The 21760-nt window shown below is 43.1% G+C and overlaps 1 long non-coding RNA gene across 4 annotated transcripts in view; it reads right to left on the reverse strand.

Annotated features, from left to right (window-relative positions):
- Positions 1 to 21760, reverse strand: part of LOC123790457 (uncharacterized) — a 295934-nt gene that overhangs the window by 14929 nt on the left and 259245 nt on the right. For 2 of the 4 annotated variants that reach the window (XR_015724609.1, XR_015724608.1), the window contains one exon: positions 5105 to 8204. The exons of the other annotated variants lie outside the window; for them this stretch is intronic. This is a non-coding gene — a long non-coding RNA (uncharacterized LOC123790457). Of the gene's footprint in view, positions 1 to 5104; positions 8205 to 21760 lie in introns of those variants that run through there. 4 annotated transcript variants of the gene reach the window in all.

Raw genomic sequence — 21760 nt, forward strand, 5'->3', positions numbered from 1 at the left:
GCCAATATGATTCCCTGAAAAACTGTGTGGGGCTCCACAGAAACTTACTGGAGTTTAGGTCATTAGACAAGAGCCACACCCACAAGTCTGAGATAAATCCTGTCATACCCTGGGCTGCTGCTGGAGCCCCCAAGGACAAGGTCTTAAACTTCTTAGAGGGCCATTGCTTGACTGAACAGTTCTGAGGCACCCCCCCCTTAGATCTTTCTGTGCTCTCTTAAGGGATTTTGGGGGGTACCTGGCTCAGCAGATTAAGCATCTGCCTTTGGCTCAGGTCATGATCCCAAGGTCCTGGGATTGAGGCCCTCCTCCGGCTCCCTGCTCAGCATGGGATCTGCTTTTCTCTCTTCCTCTGCCCCTCCCCCTGCTCATGCTCTCTCTCTCTCTTTCTCTCTCAAATAAATAAATCATTCATCCAGTCATCCCTCTAGCTTCACCTTTATAGCATGGTTCATGGACACTGCCCTGAACTGATCTTGCTTCGAGTCCACCTCTTGAATTCTAGCATCATTTGCCACCTTGAAAGTTTGTGAATTTTCAGAAGCAGTAATCCTTGGCTCTCTTTTAACTGACAGTCCTACCTTCATCCTCTCCCTCTTCTCCTCTGTTTTACGATAAGCAGCAAGAAGCAGCCAGCCTTCAGCATCCTGCCTGGAATTCTCCTTAGCAAGATCACTCAATTCAGTAGATATATTTGCTGGTTTCCACATTACTCCAGGTGACAATGTTGCTAAGCATTCTGCAGCTCTGTTAACAAGGGCCCCGTTTCCTCTGGTGTCCAATAACATTTTGTACACTTTCCTTTAAGTCTTGGCCGGCAGCCTCATGGCAAGTCATTAGGTCTCTGCTAACAGTCTCTCTTCAAGGTCCAAAACTCCTCAGAGCTTTTCCAGCTTCTTCCCATGGCCTGGTTCCAAAGCTGCTTCTGCATCTTAAATTTTTGTTATGGCAGCACCCTGCTTCCACATGCTAAGAACTGTTCTCCATTGCTACAAAGGAACACTATAGCAGCTCAAAGCAATAAACACTTACCTCACATGGCGTCTGTTGGTCCAAAATGCAGGAGTCGATTCATGGAGTGCCTCTGGTGTAGGGTTCCTCATGAGGTTGCAGCAATGTTGACTGCAATAATCTGAAGGACTGAAGATTACTTTCCAAGATGGCTGACTCACATGACTGCAAGCTGGTGTTGGCTGTTGGCAGAAGACTTGAGTTCTTTGCCATGGGGACGTCCCACTGGGCTGCTCGAACGTCCTCAGGGATGTGGTGACTGGTTTCCCCTCCCCTATGTCCCAGGCATAAAGCATGTGTTTGATGGCACCGTACAAATGACAGACTTCTCTAGTCCACCCACACCACCCACAGTGTGGTGATTTCCTGACAGAGAAGCCATAGGTCCTAAGAGTGTGAGGTTTCTGGTTGCTTCTTTGAAGATAAAGTCCTCTGGCTGTGCCAATGCTACCCGATACCCCTGCTTTGCTTGTTTGAGGAAGGACTGCTTCCATGTCTGTGAGCCCAGACACTGGCAGAACTTCTAGAAGCCCTATTTCTTCAGACACAGGTTTCTCCACAGGTAATCATTCTCTACAACCCTATTCCAGTACCTTTTCACGGGGGAAGCTTGGAGCAAGCTGAATGCACCCAGGAAGGAGAAGATTTTCAGCATCGGCATGTCGGGCATTTGGCACTCCATGTTTCACGGCCTGAGCCCACATCCAACCTCCTCTCTCTGAAAATCAGTTTGGTAACGTCCACCAAAATGTTAAATAAGCAACTTTTCACTTGCATCCACTAATAGGAATCTATTCTTTAAAAAGATTTGCATGTATGTACAAAGATATATGTACAACAGTGTTCCCTGTAGCATGATATACCGTAGGGGAAAAATGCCCACCAAACAGCACCCTGTAACATTTTTTAAAAGGATGAAAAAGACTTCTTTGTAAAGAAATGGGGCGATCACCAACACTTGCCATTAAACAAAACCAAGTGACAGAACAATTCCTAAGTGTGATCCCATGTATAAAAAATCATGCTTCTATTTATATGAATTCCTAGGAAGGCGATCACAGGATGGTAGTGGTCAATGCTGAGGAGTGGTTGTGTCTGAGACCATGAAGGGCAGCTTTCAGGTACTCCTTGCTGGGTGAGGCTTACATCATAAACGCAACTTCGAAAATACAGTAAAAAGGAAGAAACAGAACACTTAGGCACGCGAACCTCCTTGAGCCCCGTCCCCACTAGACCAGCGCTTCCCGAAATGCTGAGTCATCTCCCAGGACACAGCATCTGGTACATGGAAGGAGCCCAATAAGTGTTAATGTTGAATTAATTTCATAAATTAAAAGTTGCTGCTTTAGGAAAAAAAGAAAAACCTAGAGGCTATGCAAGCACCCACAATTCACAGCGTGGTTTCTTTATTTGTCAATGTATTAAGTGAATTACTAGGAAGGGACATCAGAGTGATTTGACAGCCCCTCAAAGCACCTTATACAGAAAGCAGGTGGGACACCTATTATATATACCATAGTGATTCACTGGTATCTGCAAGGGGGAGCCACTCCCCTCCTCCTCTCCCCACTCCCCACACATACCACACATCTTTGCCCCCAAGGAGCCAAGATAGTTCAATCTTTGTCCATCCACTTTGGAGTAATGAGCCTTCTCCCTGCCACTCTGACTCCCTTACTCTGTTCCTCTTTCCGTTCCCCACTTGTCTTTTTTTTTCATAATATTTTTTTATTATATTATGTTAGTCACCATACAGTACATCCCTGGTTTTTGATGTAAAGTTCGATGCTTCATTAGTTGCGTATAACACCCAGTGCACCATGCAATACATGCCCTCCTTACTACTCATCAACAGCCTATCCCATTCCCCCCCCCTCCCCTCTGGAGCCACCAGTTTGCTTCTCAGAGTCCATAGTCTCTCATGCTTCATTCCCCCTTCTGATTACCCCCACTTTCTTTATTCCTTTCTTCCCCTACCGATCTTCCTAGTTCTTATGTTCCATAAATGAGAGATACCATATGATAATTGTCTTTCTCTGCTTGACTTATTTCACTTAGCATTATCTCCTCCAGTGCCGTCCATGTTGCAGCAAATGTTGAGAACTCGTTCTTTTTGATAGCTGAGTAATATTCCATTGTATATATGGACCACATCTTCTTAATCCAGTCATCTGTTGAAGGGTATCTCAGCTCCTTCCATGATTTAGCTATTGTGGACAATGCTGCTATGAACATTGGAGTGCACATGGCCCTTCTCTTCACTACGTCTGTATCTTTGGGGTAAACATCCAGTAGTGCAATTGCTGGATCATAGGGTAGCTCAGTTTTTTTTTTTTTTAAGATTTTATTTATTTATGTGACAGAGAGACAGCCAGCGAGAGAGGGAACACAGCAGGGGAGTGGGAGAGAAAGAAGCACGCTCCCAGAGGAGGAGCCCGATGTGGGACTCGATCCCGGAACGCCGGGATCACGCCCTGAGCCGAAGGCAGATGCTTAACGACTGCGCTACCCAGGCGCCCCAGGGTAGCTCAATTTTTAACGTTCCCCACTTGTCTTAATCAGCTCAGGCTTCTATAACCAACGCTGAGGACTGATGAGCTTAAGCAGAAAAGAGAACACTTATTTCTCACACTTCTGGAGACTGGCAAGTCAGAAATCAAGATGCTGGCTGATATGGTTCCTGGTGAGAGAGCACGACCTGTGTTTGGAGATACCTTCTTGCTCACATGGCAAAGAGAAAAATCCTCTCATTTTTTTTTCTGTTATGGGCATCAATCCCTTTCATGAGGGCTCTACTTTTGTGACCTAATTTTCTCCAATTAGCCCCCACCTCTCCAAATACCATCAGACTGGGGATGAGGTCTTCAACATATGAATTTTGAGAGGACACAAACATTCAGTCCACAGCACCAACCGACCCCAGTATTTATTCTCTTCTGTGGAAAACTCAAGGGTCTCAGATGCACCTGACATTTCCTCCAAATCCTACCAAACTGATTTGAGTCACAGGTGAAAGATGGATTCAGGCCTCAAGCTTCCTTTTACTCATTTTTCCCTGTGCACATTTATGCTTTAATATTTTTAGAACTGGGGCAGTATTAATTATTATATTGCAATAACCAAACACACATAAGAACTCAGTTATATAGCCCCCTCTTAACCAAGCAGCCCATCTTTCCAGAATTTAGCTAAAGACTAAAAACAAACTATAGCCCTAAGGAGTCAAAAGTCAATGTCCAAAAGCCTGGGCTGGTTATCCATAAGCAAGCCTTCAGGTTGCCAGTAATCCTGATTGTCTGATTTCCTGACCCACCACGTATCAAAATCTTAAAATAAGAATAAAGAAAGATGGTGTGCCTGGGTGGCTCAGTTGGTTGGGCATCTGCTTTCAGCTCAGGTCATGATCAAGCCCCATGTCAGACTCCCTGCTCAGGGGGGAGTCTGCTTCTCCCTCTCGCTCTGCCCCTCTCCTTACTTGTGTGTTCTCTCTCTCTCAAATGAACAAATAAAATCTTTTATTTTATTTTATTTTTTTAAAGATTTTATTTATTTATTTGACAGAGATAGAGACAGCCAGCGAGAGAGGGAACACAAGCAGGGGGAGTGGGAGAGGGAGAAGCAGGCTTACAGCAGAGGAGCCTGACGTGGGGCTCGATCCCACAACGCCGGGATCACGCCCTGAGCCGAAGGCAGGCGCTTAACCGCTGTGCCACCCAGGCGCCCCACAAATAAAATCTTTTAAAAGAAAGACTATGGAAAGATGTATTGAGTCTGATCAAGTGAAAACAGCAAGAACAGGAGAAATAACAATTGATTTCTTGAAAAACGACCTCATGGTGAATTTATAAACAAAGCAGCATACATTCAGACTCATACAATGTGAGAACTTAAAAAAACACGGCATGTGATAAGTGGTCTTTTATACTCAAATAATCCCTCACGTCACCCTTGAATTCTAAATGATGCTAATATGTGTTCTGATGGTGTATTAGTTGGGGTTCTCCAGAGAAAAAGAACAAGACGCGTGCACACACGCGCGCGCACACACACACACATACACACACACACACACACACACACACGGAGTTCATTATAAGGAATTGGCTCATACAATTATGGAGGCTGAGAAGTCCCAAGATCATTAGTCAGCAAGCTAGAGACCCAGAAGGGCTGATGGTGTAAGTTCTATTCCAAGAGCCAGGAAGCTTGAGACCTAAAAAGAGTCAATATTTCAGTTGGCATCCAGGGGCAGGAAAAGACTGATGTACCAGCTTAAGGAAGTCTGGCAGGAGAAGTTCTCACTTAGCCTTGTTCTTATTCAGGCCTTCAACTGATTGGATGAGGCCCACCCACATCAGGGAGGGCAGTCTGCTTTATTCAGACTACCACTTCAAATGTGAATTTCATCCACAAACACCCTCACAGACACATCCAGAATAATGTTTGGCCAACCATCCTGACAGCTGACACACAAAATTTACCATCACAGATGATGATCTTGCATGATCAAGAAAACTTTAAATTATGCACACCATAGCCTCTGTAATAAAACAGGAAAGCATAGCACTCATTTTAGAATTATCTCCAAAATTACTAAAATAAAAATGCTAGTACTGTAACCTTTATCTTAGAATGTCAATTTTCCACAAATAATTCTAGCATTCCGAGAACTCACTGTAGTTGGGAGTTTGTTAAGGCTTTACTGTGGAGAACCTATTTTTAGGTCCCTTAGGTTGGTGTGACTGCTAGCTGCGAAGGAATCTTTCTGGAAGGAATCTTTCATGTACATGAATATGATCATCTCCACCCAAACAAGGATCACCCCACACCTACCTCCTCACACACACACCACATGATTTGCATGACATTTGATACTTCTATAATTCTTGATATTCTGTGCCTTTGTCTCGATTCATGGATGCCTTTAAAATGTAAGCTCTAAGAGAATCTATTTAATTTACTTTTTATGATCACCCTCACAGCATCTTGCCTAAGGAGACGTTTCAATACACTGTTTCGTGAAATGATTAAAAGGACTGGCTTTCTCAAATTTCTCAATTTCTCAAATGCAATTCCGGGGATACATAGATTTTTTAATAGTATGAACTTTTAAGTTTTGCAATTTCTCAAATGCAATTCCGGGGATACATAGATTTTTTAATAGTATGAACTTTTCAGTTTTGCTTATGCCTTATTTTAACAAACAGCAGATTTGTGTCATTATCAAATAAAATTGAAAATACTAGAAGATCTTAAAACTCCTACAATTTGGCCATAAAACCAAACCTAACAACAGAAAAGTCTATAAATCTTTGTCATTAGTTTTTAATGAGTAAAATCTCTGGCTAATGCTATAGCTTTTAATAGACATCTGGTTATATTCGAGCTATTGATCATTTTAATGGAAGACACCTGCTTGGGAAAGAAACGTCAACCAAGGGAAATGTGTGTGTGTTCGTGGTACAGATAATAGATATTATATAGATAACATACATCACAGCATATACATATACATATACATATATATATATATATATTACAGCAGTCTTCAGATCCCAGACATCTGGCACATAATCAATTGGCTACAAATAATGAAAATATTTGTACAATACATTATAATTTGGTTTGCAAGTAAGAAGTTAGAAAAACCTAAATAGAACACAATTAAGCAATGACAATCTGCTCAATCTTTGGGCAAGTGATCATTTGAATTTCTCTGAGGTGAAGTAGAGATAGAATCAATAAAATCTCTTTTGGGGGAAAAATGTTAACTTCTGGTTTATTTCATAATGCTCATGTTCAGTGTGTAAGGAAATACATTTGGACGTGGAGGCAAAAAGTCCTGAATTCAAATCCTGATTGAGTCATGGATCCATAGGCCCACGTTCCATCTTTTCTAAGCAAAGTGTTTCCCATTGTTACGTGGCAGAATTAGGGAACAATTAACTTGCATGTTGTTTTCCCTCTTCTCTCAACCTTTTCAAAAAGCGGAATCTTCATATCCCAAACTGGGACTTTCCTTACCCAGCAGGCGGAGACTAATAAACTGGGCTTTGTGGTTCGAAGGTCTGGGTAGAGGCTATAAACTCAGATACCTACAGGAGCCCAGCCTGAAACAAATGAGTAAATCCCTTTGGGTGGGACATGGCAAGGGTGACATTGGGAGACAGCAGGTAGTCATGGTAACTGAGAAGCATCCATCCCACCTGAGGGAAGCTGACCCAACTCATCTCGAGCTAGCTGTTGCCCCCAAGGTCTGGAGGCCCAATATTGCCAGATTTCCTGAGTGTTTAAGATAAGTACAAATCCAACATCTTACATTAACCCTCTCAGTTTCTCAATATTTGCAGCTTAACATTTTTTCTAAATACAAAGCAGTACGTGAGGCGTGTTCACTGCTCAGGGTTCACCTAACAATACCATTTTGCAACCTGGGGCCAGGACCATGAAGACTGAAACGGCATGTTCTGACCAAGGGTGTAATGGTTGGAGCTAACCAGAAATGACACACCTGGGAAGGGAGCCCAAGTCACAAGTTTTCCAAGAGGGCAAGACCTCAGCCTTCTCAAAGACAGTACTACAGTAGCAAGACCTCTGCAAGAGTTAGCTATCTAGGTGACTGTGAGGAACCACACCAGGTCCTGTCGCTTAGAGAAACTTGGTGATGATTCTCCTTACCTGGGTTTGGCAGAAAAGAACCACAAGTGGAGTTGCCCACCTCCGAATTCAGGCCAAGCAACAGCAGGGGCTGCCACCAAGAACTCACTCCATAAGTCCCCAAGTTCTTGAATGGCCCAAGGCCAGCAAGGTCCTTCATACGTCTTGGAACTCATGGTTTCTTCTTTCTGGGTTTTCTCTCTCATTTTTCTAGAATAACTTCTTCAGTAACTTCTATGAAAGGGTACACTGGGAATCAACAGGTGCCTCCCATCTCACTAGCCACCTCCCCCCCTTACCTTCAAACCCTGTGAAAGTGCTGTCTCAGGCTGCTGGGGTCACCAATTGGTGCTGGGGACAGGGAGCTTCCAGCTCCCACTCCTACAAGGAAATCCCAAACCCAGAAAAAATGCTGGGCTTTCCAAAGCTCTCGCTGTAGTACCATTCTTCATTCTCCCCGTGGGTTATATCCAATTCTATGGGCTGATTCTGACACCTGATCTCCTCAATACCATGATGCAGAGAAGGCAGAAGAGCTGTAGAGAAAGGAAGATCTGGATTGAAATCCTGCTCGACCCACTTCCTTGGCAGACTACTTAATCTTTCTCAAATGTCAATATTTTCATCTGTCAACAGTGAGGACAGTCCCTACCTTTCTGGAATGTCATGAGAATGACCCAGTTTTGGTACTTACTTAAGGTGCCAAAGGACCTTTAGAACACAGATTAGACATGACCTGAAATATTCAAACTCTTTTACCTGTACAACAAGAATATTATGTTTCCTTGTCCCTAGATATGTATTCATATCTAGAAAAGATTGGTGGCAGTTTGGATACACTTTATCATCACCTCCCTGTGCTTATTACTAATTCATGGAAGTCCTTTCAGCTCCAACCAGTTTTTGGTATTAGAGTTTCACATGGAAATAGCACTTGAATAATTTGTGTTCACCTACCAAATTGTGCATGAAACCTAAAAAGGAAAGAAAAAATTTAAAATATGGATGTGTGACTACAATGTTGGCTTAACGAACCTTAAAAAAAAAAAAAAAACCCTACTCATAAAAAGTCCTTCGAAAGATATCCAAAGTGCTTATCTGGTTGATTTTGCTCAAGGAAATGACCTGAAAGCCTTTGAGACAAAGGAAAACATAACCAGTCTCTTCAGCTGCTACAAATTCAATACATCTAATCTTCCATTCCCAGTGACCGACTTGATCCGAGGTACAATTCAGACTTGGAGATTTCGTTAATTTTTCTGTCTAATAACTGAAGGCAAGCCAAATGTCAAATAAAACTTTTAATATGTGAGCTTATTTGTCCCAGAAAGAAATCGAGTTGGACTGAAGTTATGAATTCATGCTGGGCTCTGCATGTTAAAATTCAACACAAGCAAAGAGCAGAATAATGTTTTTTTCCAGGATGAAAACACCATTGACTATGGTCATTCACCAAGAGCTACTTGAAATTATCACAGATCAGCCAGCCTTGCCACTGGCAGTAAGGTGAGCTCTGGCTATAGTCTCGAACTTTGTATATTCGTGCAGAAAGCCCTACCTACATGGTCATAGAGCATGCAAGACAAGAAACCCTTCCTGATCATTTCTGGGAAAGGTTAACTCTGCGTTGTCTTGGTCCTTAAATAGATCATGTTCAGTTTTTCATATGTCGACAAGCGTTTCATAAATAACTATGCACATGTTCTCTTCTCTAAATCCACAGGACACCTTTCTTCTATTTTGATAACACAACTAGAACGTCTTCTAGGTACCACAGCCCCAGCAGGGCCCAATACTCAGTTACTCATCCCACATCCCTCATAGACTTTTTCCACCTCGTAATTTCTCATCTGTGTTTATGGCACCCTCTTGCCCGTGGGGTAAAACTCCTTCCCTCAACTCTCTCCCTTCCGTCCAAATTTCAGCAGATCCTGTCAATACCGTCTCCAAAACCCATCTCAGACCTCTCACCGTGGTTCTGACGGCCATCCTCTCGCCTCGATCTCTAGAACAGCGTCTTAAGGACCCTTGCCCTTGTCAGATCTGTTCATGTTATACAGGAGGCAAGGGGTTTTTACAAAACTCCAAAACTCAGATCATATTATTTGTAAAGGAATTAAAGATCTTTCTGAAGTAGCTGTTCCCACTCCCCTCTCATACATTCTATGTTTCTCTTCCTTATCTGGTTTCCCCACAACTAACAAATTGTAAGTATTTTATCCATATGTTTACTTTTTTCAATATGTCTCCTTCACTAATGCAAGGAGTGCTGGTACAATGTCTTGTTCAATGATTCATCCCTAGAAGCTAGGACAGTGCATACACATAAATTTTGGAATGAATGGATTCATATCTAGAGCTGGTGACAAGATGACTAATATTATTTGAGTACTCTTTCTATTACAGGAATTCGGGTTGGCATTTCAGATACATTATCCAATTCCTTAATGAGTAAGAATTCATAACATGGCTTTTAAAAGAACCTAGATATCACCTCACTTTTCTGCTCTCCGGAGCAGATCATACATACATACATATACGTACATACATTTATAATGATTTCCTATGCTCTTCTTGAAGATAACGAAGGCCACATATTCCAATGGTTCCCAAATGTTCTTGTCTGTTTAATGGTTCTTTTATGTGATTACTTTAAATACATTTGCTTTCACTAAGCACTTTGCAAAATTTGGTGAATGGATCATTCTTACTCATATACTTAAAGGCAATTAGCACTACCCCCCAGCCTCAAACTACAACAAACAGTCACTTTAGAATGTCTTCTAGGGCCGACTTTTAATCATTTTTATCAATTAAGTTTTTTAAAATTTTTATTTATTTTCTTAAACATCAAGTATAATTAACACACAGTGTTATATTAGTTTCAGGTGTACAATATAGTAATTCACACTTCCAGACAACACCCACTGCTCATCAGAGCAAGCGCCCTCCTTGATCCCCATCAACTATTTCACCCATCCCCCACCCACCTCCCCTCTGGAAACCATCAGTTTGTTCCCTCTAGTTAAGCGTCTGTTATTTGGTTTGTCTCTTTTTTTCTTTGCCCATTTGTTTTGTTTCTTAAATTCCACATATGAGTGGAATCATTATACTCTCCAGATCCATCCATGTTGTTGCAAATGGAAACATTTCTTTCTTCTTTATGTCATGTATATATATGTCCATACACACCACGATTTCTTTATCCATTCATCTACTGATGGATACTTCTGTTGTTTTCATATCTTGGCTATTGTAAATAATGCTATAATGAATATGGGGGTGCATATATCTTTTCAAATTAGTGTTTTTGTTTTCTTTGGATAAATACCCTGAAGTGGAATTGCTGGATCAGTTCTACTTTTAATGTTTTGAGGAACCCCCATACTGTTTTCCACAGTGGTTGCATCAATTTCCATTCCCCCCAGCAGTGGACAAGGGTTCCCTATTCTCCACACCCTTGCCAACATTTCTTATGTCTTGTCTTGATTCCAGCCATTCTGACCGGTGTGAGGTGATACACCCTTGTGGTTTTCATTTGCATTTTCCTGATGCTGAGTGATGTTGAGCGAACTTTCATGTCTGTTGCCCACCACTTGTACATCTTCTTCAGAAAAATATTTATTCTAATCTGCCCATTTGTAAATTGGATTGTTTGATTTTTTTGCTATTGAATTGTATGCGACTGAATTATATATTTAAGATATTGGCTCCTTCTCAGATATATGACTTGCAATTATTTTCTTCCATTCAGTAGGTTGTCTTTTCTTTTTGTTGAAGTTTCCCTCTGCTTTACAGAAGATTTTTAGCTTGATTTAGTCCTACCTACTTAATTGGCTTTTGTTACTTTCATTTTTGGTGTCAGATTCAAAAATTCATCCCTGAGAACTATGTCAAGGAGACCTAAGTTAACATGATGCCTAGGTTTTCTTCTCAGAGTTTTATGGTTTCAGATTTTACATTCAAGTGTTTAATCCATTTTGAGTTAATTTTTGAGTATGGTGTAAGATACTGATCCAGTTTCATTGTGTTAAGTGTGGCTGTCCAATTTTCCCAACACAATTTATTAAAGACACTGTCCTTTCCTCATTGTATGTTCTTGGCTACTTTGTTGTAAATTAATTGGCCATATATGGGTGGGTTTATTCCTGGGCTCTGTTCTGTTCCACTGAGTCTGTTTTTATGCCAATACCATACTGTCTTAATCACTATAGCTTTATAATATAGTTTCAAGTCAGGGAACATGATGCCTCTGATTTTGATCTTCTTTCTCAAGATTGCTTTGGCCATTCAGGGTCTTTTGTGATTCCATGCAAATTTTAGGAATGTCTGTTCTAGTTCTGTGAAAAATACTACTGAAATTTTGATAGGGATTATGTTGAATCTGTAGGTTGCTTTGGGTAGTATAAACACTTTAACAATATTGATTCTTCCACTTCATGGGATACCTTTCTATTTATTTGCATCTTCTTTAATTTCATTGATTAATGTCTTGTAGTTTTCAATATATAGTTCTTTCACCTCCTTCTTCAATTTATTCCTGGGTATATTTCATTCTTCTTGATGCAATTGTAAATGGGATTTTTTTTCAACTTCTCCTTCTGATAGTTTGGTGTTAGGGTAGAGAAATCCCACAGATTTCTGTGTGTAGATTTTGTATCCTCCAACTTCACTGAACTTGTTTATGAGTTCTAACAGTTTTTTGATGGGATCTTTAGGGTTTTCTATATATAATGTGTCATCTGCAAATCGTGACAGTTTTACTTCTTCCTTACCAATTTCGATGCCTTAGAAGAAATAAATTTCTTTTTCTTGCCTAATTGCTCTGGCTACAACTTCGAGTACTATGTTGAATATAAGTGGCAAGAGTGGACATTCCTGCCTTATTCCTGATCCTGGAGAAAAAGCTTTCAGATTTATCACTTTATCATTTCCTTTCTTGAATGAATTTAAAAAGCTCACCTCCTGGAGTTTCCTCACACAACTCTGACCCACTGCGTGGAACATACTTCATACCCCTGATAGGCTATTATATATCATCTCCTAGTAATTTTCATATTTGTCCATCTCATTTCCACCAATTGTGCAGAGTTCATATCTTCAAGGTTGTTATTACTGTTTTTTTTTTTTAATCTTTCATGGTGCCTAGCATGGTGCTGAGCCATTTAGTCAGTCCCTATTTTATGCTTTTTGATTAAAGAAAAAGGTTTTATTATAGTTTTAAGATTCATTCATGTAATTGTATGGACGTGTAGTTTATTACTATTCATTGTTCAATATTTATATACAGTTGTATATTTATATAGCTTTATAGTTTATGCACATGGTTCCTTATATAATTTATGTAGAACCTTTCTTCTACTACTTTCCTCTTTCTTTTTGTGTCAAGATACTGTACTGAGATATTTATGTTTGGTTGTTTCTGCTACAGAAATTAAAGAGAGATGTTTCATCTTCCCCCTATTCTAAGAAGCCTATGTTCTGAGTCTAGGTTCCAAAGTTTAAGGTGCTTACAATTGGTTTCAGTTAACAGAGCCAAAACCAGAGGCTGCAAAACACCCAGGGGATTACTCCGCCGACAGGCTATTTGGAGAGTATAAGGAAACTGAAGGAGGCTTGTGCTGGAGGGAATTCACAGGTAAAACTGCTTCCACATTTGGGAAAGAGATTCTGCTTCCCTAAGCCTTGGGGAGCAGTGGTGCTAGGTGGGTTCTGATAGATGCATTCTGCAAATAAGAGATTATTTTCCCACTTGCATATATGCAACTGAGATTAGTTGATGCAACAGAATGCTTATGGCAACCCAATGTGATGGACACATGTACATCCATGTGGCTTTTGGAAGGGCAGGCATGGGACTGGAAAGGTATGGTTCTTGGGGTGGCAAAAAGAAAAATAACTCTTGCCATTTATGCAGCAGAAAAACACAAAACACAAGTGAGTAGATTAATAAATTATCCTGCTGGGTTTTGCCCCAAACTTAACTGGCTCCATAGTTTACCCTTTCTAGACTTGATAAATAGCCAACGAGCTCAGAAAATTAAAATGGCACAAGAAATGCATGGACTCCATGCTGCAGGGCAGTCTATAAAGGAAGGACTTGCTTTTATATGTACCCAAATTACCGAGCACCTGGTGAGCATTAAAGGATTACAGCAAGAATATATCCAACACAGAGCTTTCTATCTCCAGAACTAGGAGGCCCTGTATGTCCAAGAAACTCTACTACATCTGTAAAATGGACATGTTCAGAAGGCAGCCAAGAACCTTCCCAAATGTTTTCCATTACTGAAACCTCCCAACAAAAATAATAAATATCGTCTACAGAAATCTAGAGCTACATCGGCTGGTGACTCTGTTCATCAAGTCACTTGCCTGGAAAATGTAGGAAGCCAGCACCTGTGCCACCCAGCCTCCATGACACGCAGCGCAAATCACATAGACTTCGCTGGAATAGAACAGGCTGCCCAAGGGAGCAAAGAATCTCAGCACCGACCACCTTCAGAAGAAACATTATTTTGGAAAAGAAGGACTGGTTGACGATAACCTTCAATATAAGTAACAAGCGAAAGCATGCGGGGATGAAAGGCAGAACACAGGGCAGAAGCAGGCAGAAGGGTAAAGAAACCTCCCTGGTGTTCTACACATTCATCTTTTCCCCTCTTGTTGCTCTTTTGTCTGTTCCAACCTTATTCCGTTTTTCCCTGGGCGGCAGGCTTGCCACGTGTCCCTGCCATGCTTTATCCTCCCATCCCCCTTGCCCCTCTTCCTTCTCCTCACTTTGTTTAAAATAGACAGCTGTTCCACTTCTTCCCCAGGGTTTCTCTCTATTCTCACGCACACCAGCATTTCTTCTTCCTGACTGTAAACTTTCACAAGACGCGACCGCCATGTGTTGCCAAACACACGTGAATTTTTACACGTAAGAGCACCCACTAAGGTTAACGAGGCTGGTATTGTTGTGAGGCGAGGCCAGGGGCTGGATAAACGGGCGCAGGGAGAAATGGATTTCCCCACAGAGGCAATAAGTGACTCTGACATGGACAGTACCCCTTCCCAGTCCATATTTGTGCTCACACACCAGGGAAAGCAGGCCGGAAGGAATAATATCTGGTGAGCCAAGGGAACTATGAAAAAGAATGGTTCTTTGGATTCTGTGAATGTTTACTTCAATCTATCAAAGCAGTTGAGAAACTAAGAGGTGCCCCCTCTGTGGTTTTCAGCGAATGGCCTTACCCCCACAGCCAACGATGGGTGGGTGAGTGGTTACTCAAGCAAGTGTGGTAATAAATGACTTGTGTTCATGGCTTGCTGGGTACAGACAGTTCTGTCACTGTGGGGTAGCTGGACAGGAGCCCAGCACCACCTCAGATCCTACTGTTCTCGGATCTGGTTGAGTGACAACCCAAAGCAAAAGACACACTCCTTATCATAACAATTAAGCCATTTCATGATCTCTCTCCAGCTTTGTTAAATCACTGCTCTACTCATTGCCTTATCACTTAGCCTTTCCAATGACAACAATTTTCTGGAATCTTCTATGGAATTGCCCTTCGCTTGGCTTTTGTTCCTTGCAGGGGTTGGGGGAATTGGAGGAAACCTTTTATCCTCCGCCAGTTAAACTTCTATCTATCTATTCATCTGTCTGTCTATCTTGCTGCTGAAGAGACTGGCCCACCTAGTTCAGGCAGTAGATCAACCCCTTTCTGCACTAAGTCATTATCAGTCTGTCTCTGTCACATGTTTCTGTCTCATCTACTCACCCCTGCTCCAGACTGTGAACTCCATGAGAGTACAGACTAGCTTATACTTTTCGTCGGCATGGCCCCTGAAATGCAAAACCCCAGAATGATGAGAATAAGCAAATGAAATGAGTGAATGAATAAAACCTTTGCCTCCTATAAGCTCCCAAAGAGCTCCTACATACCTCTCACTGGTGGAACTTTCCGTGTTCAGCTTTTGTATTGTAGGTATTTTTGCATACATTAAAACTCTCTGCTATATTCTCAGTAACCTGTGAAAAGATCTGAGTTTGGCTCTCTTATAGCCCCAACTGGTAGCACAAGACCTTGAATCCAACAGGTGTTCAACACCGAATGGGCTAAATCAACCAAGAGATGTTCTCCGAGTAGAAGATCATTCTATGTTTGGAGAAAAATTTGAATACCTTGCAAGGAATGCAGTCCTGTTACAGACACATCTATAATTTAAAATGTGTTAACCAACTGTCGGCTGATAGATGTTTATAGAGAACGTACTTGCTCACTGTTGAAGAAGGAGATTAATCATTGTTTTTATGTAATCAGTGCCTCTAAAGTCCTTGAGGGTACTCGAAAGCAGTTGATTTTCTTAAGTAGATTAATTATTTATAATATAAATTTACATAGTAAATTCTGTATAGAGCAGAAAGCTACATTTTATCACCGCCCCTTAAAAGACCACAAATTCTACACTAGTGGGATTCAAATTAATGGGGCTTCTTTGTTTCCTGATGTTTTGCTAATATTAATATAAGACCAAAAAGTCTTCACGGCCTTCAAGTGGCTGATTCATTCATTGCTAGTGAGCCTCGCCCCGTGCCGCACTGCCTTCCTCAGACTGAGAGGGGACAGCAGAATTGTGCAGAGCAGCTCAGTTCTGTCACCCAGCACCCCCCACTTCATCCCCTTCCAGCCCACCCACTACTCTCTCTCTCTCTGTGTCTCCAAACCGTAAGCTCTCCTAGCACTTTTTCCCCTCCCAAAAGTGATCCTTTATTCATTTTTCGTTTCTATTTCCTTCCTCCCAAGCCTACCTTTGCTTTTTCCCCACACTTTGGAATTCACCATGTTTATCATCAACCTACAACCAGAAAGAGAACTGCCCCTTTGACAGTTCTAAGCAGAGCCATCCAGCTCCCTGTTGGCTCTGCAGCCCTTCAGCCAGTAATGGAAAGAGAACGAACAATCCTCCAGAGAAGCAAAAAAAACTTCACGGGAAGTAAATTCACGATGATAAGGTGGGTGTGCTTTGTACGTGGAGACGTGGGTATCACGGCGAGCTGGTCTTCTCACGCTCCGCCACCCTTTCATAAACACCGAGCACCGAGCACCTGCTGATTTTCTCTGCCCTCCACTGAGATGTAAAACTGAGTGAGTCAAGGTCTTCCCATCCGGAAGGGAAGGACAGTGTACTGTGGGAGAAAGATTCTGCTTGCAGGTAACAAACACACAAATGGCAAGTCCTCCAGTGTGGGCGAGTGCCCACGGGAGCCACGGGAGAGGAAGCAACCACAGCCATCAGAGAACACTTCACAGAGAAGTGAGTTTGGAACTGTACCTAGATGGTTGAGTAAACATCTGTCAAAGAGACAGATTGAGGGCAGTCTGCTCCAAGAAAGGGGACAGGCTTTGTAGAGGCTCGGAGGGGTGAGAATCATATTAAGGAAGGTACCCATGAGATTGTTATCTAGAGGACGGGGGCTTCCAGGGTGGGAGGAAATAAGGCAAGAAAGAGAGCTTTGCACGGGATCTCAGGGGCCACTCTGAGAACTCGGTCACGGTGTACATAATTGAAATAGGAAGGTTACACAATCCAACTTTCTGAAATGGAATGAACACCTATGTGGAGCCTGGGCATTGCTGGGAGTTCGAAACTAGTCTGGGGGCACACATGGAAAATGTGTGGAACATTCCATCAGAGGAGTGTGTGCATGTGGGTGTGTTTACGATGGGGAGTGGGGTGGAGTGTTGGTAAGGAGCACCTTGGGACAGAACTCATGCCACGACATGCTTGTCTGGGCACGATCAGCCTGACACATGGCCGCTCCTTAGGTGAGAATGGAGGAATATGAACACAGCCGTCTAAGAGAACAGGACCCACAGGGGTCAGACAGCTTTCCCTTCTCTGTTGCAAACCACTGCAGAGAAAGACGGTGCCCAGCAGAGTGGCAGGAGAAACCACGGCGCCCCAAGGAGCAGGACAGAACAGCATCAGGGGCTGGGGGAGCAGACCTTCTGGAGCTTCCAGATTCCTCCGGGAGCTAGACTTGGCAGGGGGCTAGGCATTCTGCACTAGGAGATGGGTATCATGTGCCAAAGGCATTCAGGGGTGGATACTACTAGTATCCATGGAGAGGAGAATCCTTAGAGAAATTTAGGCTACAGAAAAAAGCATTTAGCGAGTAATCCAGGAGAAGAAACACAGGCAGAAAGACGGGTTGCAAGGCTACTGGAACATTCTAAGTAAGGAATGATGAGGACAGGCATGAATTTTGGGTAGGGCTAAGGCAATATAATTAGGGAGGCGGAAAGACACCTTTTTGGCCGGCTGAAGAAACTGAGGATGAGTGCCTTGTGGTATTCGCTATCTGAGGGCTGGCAGTACGACAAGCGATTATCAGAAGTGTCTAAACGCGACCCCGGGTCCCCACCTGGCCTTGGTTACAATGACTTAGCTAGGATGAGTTAGCACCTACATCTCTGTGTATGCCCTGCTGACAAAGTCACACATGCACCGAAACAACAGAATGAGAAGGTCAGGGACACCAACTACCTCAGCAAAGCATCCTGGGATGGTGGGAAGATGGCAGGGAGCTAGTGGAGGGGGGGAACCCTTCTCTTGCTACTTCATGGCTTCCTCAGTTCCTCCTGTCCTCAGTGAAGTCGGTTTCCTTTTTATTTCTTAAGATTTTATTTGAGGGGGGTGGAGCAGAAGCAGAGAGACCAGGAGACTCCATGCTGAGCATGGAGCCCGATGCAGGGCTCGATCCCACAACCCTGGAATCATGACCTGAGCCAACATCAAGAGTCGGCTGCTTACCCAACTGAGCTACCCAGGGGCCCCAGTAAACTCTATTTCTTAATGCATGGTTTTGTGCTGCTGGAGAATTAACATCAGTCTCTGGAGTATGGCCAGTGAGAACAGGTCCCTTAAGGGAGCCACCTAGCGTGACCCAGGGCAGGATCTGAGGAATGATTCAACCAAAGTCAGCACATCCTGCAGCTAGAAACCATAGTAAGAGCATACTGCATGATTAGGACTGCGTTTAGGCAGAGACCCACCGAACACAAAGCAAAGGCCATTCACAAATCGGCGGCTACTACATTGACCGTGATATGGTACAGAACGTTCTAAGCGCTCCGCCAGCAGCCAGGATGAGCCTTGACATGCGGGATAGCCATGACTGTGCCCAGAGTCTTCAGACCTACCTCTATGTAAAAGGCCATTTGCCTCTTCAGTTAGGGATAGCCATAGGTTTTTCTGGAGAAAGTAAAATCACATGACATTCAATGGACTGGCCGACTCAGGGAGGCGTCTTTCTAGAGGACATGAAAATTAGAAAGGAACCGACTACTTGCCGTGTACTTACTGTATTTTCATCTACCTCTTTGATTTATAAAATTAGCCTCGCTGAACGCTCCTTTTGAGACTGAATAAGAAAGATGACTGGGATTGCCAAGTTCGCCGTCATCTTCGGTCCAAAGAAGGCCTAGCCCAGAAAGAGCAGATTGAGACTCCTGAAAGGAGAGCGACGACCAGCCCACTGCCAAGAGCAGAAAATTGCCCCTTTGATTCTACAAATCTAGTTTGATCCGGCTTTCTGTCTCCCCTACACTATTTCGTTTGTTCCCTAGTTTGTGTTTCCATTTATTCCTTAGCTCTTACAATATAGTTGAAAGCAACTCAGAATTAATTGTGGGTTTGGTTTTTTTTTCCAGGACAGCCTTGTGATTTTTGTCTGGGCTTTGAAGTGATATAATTATGGCAACTGTGTTAACAGATCAAAAAGCCCTGTACCAAAAATGTTTACTCGAATCCCAATCTGTAGCGAAGGACATTCCAGAAGGACAGCTTGGTTCTGGGAGCTGTGGGACTCTGCTGAAATAAGTCTGCAAGAACACCAACTTGCAAGTATCTATTTCAAGGGAGGCAGATGAGAAAATTAAAACCAATGACAATTTAATACCCACTAAGACTTTGTTTCAGTTGGCTAATCACAATGTGTCTTGGAGGGTAGATTGCTGGGGTCTTGTATCTACTTCGCATCATATCAAGAGCAATAATTCTTTTCATCTGGGTTCTGGGAAAATGTGACTTTTTATTGACAGGAAACATATTGTTTTTAATTCTTTCCTGCTTTGATCCCACTTCACTTCCTGTGTGTGTGTGTGTGTGTGTGTGTGTGCGCGCACGCTATGATTTGCTCTTGCCGCTTTAATCTGCTTTTTGAACAGTATTCGGTGGGAGGCACTAGATGGAGCAGGGAGAGCCCTCCCTTTCTGCAGAATGTTCTTGAACGTATAAACAGCATCATCTCTCATCCTCCAAGTCAAAGTCCACTGCTGTGAACAAAACAGAATCTGGTATGTCCCAGAAAGCAAGGGCTGCCATAGCCAGGAGGAAACTTGCCAAACAGAAGAGCAAGAATGGGACCCATGACTTAGAATACACAACAGATCAAAGAAACCATAATTTTAAAATAGGACTTCCTTCATAAACTCCTGTATCAGGACGCCTAGCGTGGCCACAAGGCTGTGAAGACAACCAGATGTAGGGAGAGAGCTGAACTTGGACCGGGGTGGGGGGGGGAGGGAATCCTAACCATGTTGTGGCGAGGTCTGGCTTTTAGAGAAATTATGGAGAAGCACAGTCTTCTAGATGCACCCACTCTTTACCACACGGCCAAGGGCAGAACCAGCCATGATGCACGCTGTTCAGAAGTGCACGTTGGGACAGCATAAAGCCCACGCTCTTTGGCCTTCCCAATATGGCAGAAGCTCCACTTCCTACTGTTCTCTCCTGAGCGCCCATAGTCCAACCCCATCGTCTTCCTGACCGCCCTCAGACTGTACCCCTCTCTCTCTCAGACTCTTGCTACTCTGTCCATATTGCTTCTTTTACCTGGAATGTTCCCTTACACCCTCACCCCCTGCTATGGTGTCTCTGTAAAACTCCACCCACCATACTGGGTCCAGTTCATACTCTCTTAGGCAGAATGAATGCTACCCTTCAAATATGCCCTCTGTCTTCTCTGTCTCAATGCCTATCTTTGCTTCTCTTTCTTTCTCCCCCACTCCTCCTCTTTCTTTCTATACACACCCCCACACACCAATTCATTCTCTTCATCCCTCCCCTCCTCTTTCTCTCCCCCTCCCACCACCCCATCTCTCCTTATCTCCCCCCCCTTCTTCCCTCTCCTTTTCTCTCCTGGTAATTTCAAAATATTCCACATTCTGGAAGCTAGAGGTTTTCTTCATGATTCACTGGATGGCAAAGCTGGCATTTACTGGACTAACTGGAAGCTACTCATCATTTGGATTTACCCCTCCTGGTATAAGGATTCATGCATTTTCTGCAAGCAAAACAAAACAAAAGCAAGGACAGAAAGACATGAGTTGGACCACAGGTTGCTCTCCCAGGCCCCATTGGAAATATGAGGTAATATTTGGTATTAGTCATGCTAATACCAGGAACCAGAAGTGCTCCTGGAAAGAAAGGGATAAAGAAAGGGGGGTGGTAATCAGAAGGGGGAATGAAGCATGAGAGACTATGGACTCTGGGAAACAAACCGAGGGCTCCAGAGGGGAGGGGATGGGGGAATGGGATAGACTGGTGATGGGTAGTAAGGAGGGCACGTATTGCATGGTGCACTGGGTGTTATATACAACTAATGAATCATCGAACTTTACATCAAAAACCAGGGATGTACTGTATGTGACTAACATAATAAAAAATATTATTATTAAAAAAAAAAAAGAAGTGCTCCTGGAAATTTTCCACACAAGTCCTCCCCTTGGATGCACACAACAGGCTTGGGTAGGAACTCTAGTGGAGAAAGGGATGCCCAAACCCTGGCCCAGATCCAGACCTGCTTCTCATCTGCCCCCTTCAGGGCACTGTGTAGTCCACCAAGTGGCCCAAGGAGGCCCATGTATGTCTCACTGCTTCACTCCACCAGGCAAGAGGCTTGTCTGCAGATCCTTCCTCGATAATCCATCTCTGTTCTGGGCTTTTGCTGAGCGGCTTGAGGGTCAATACCCTGGGGCTTCCCAGCTGCTCCCAGTTTGACGGAGGGAATCTCTTACTTCTACGTATTTCCTTTTTTTATATA

The sequence above is a fragment of the Ursus americanus genome, chromosome 5 (assembly GCF_024610735.1).
Source record: "Ursus americanus isolate L20-20 chromosome 5, mUrsAme1.1.p, whole genome shotgun sequence".
NCBI classification, from domain to species: domain Eukaryota; kingdom Metazoa; phylum Chordata; class Mammalia; order Carnivora; family Ursidae; genus Ursus; species Ursus americanus.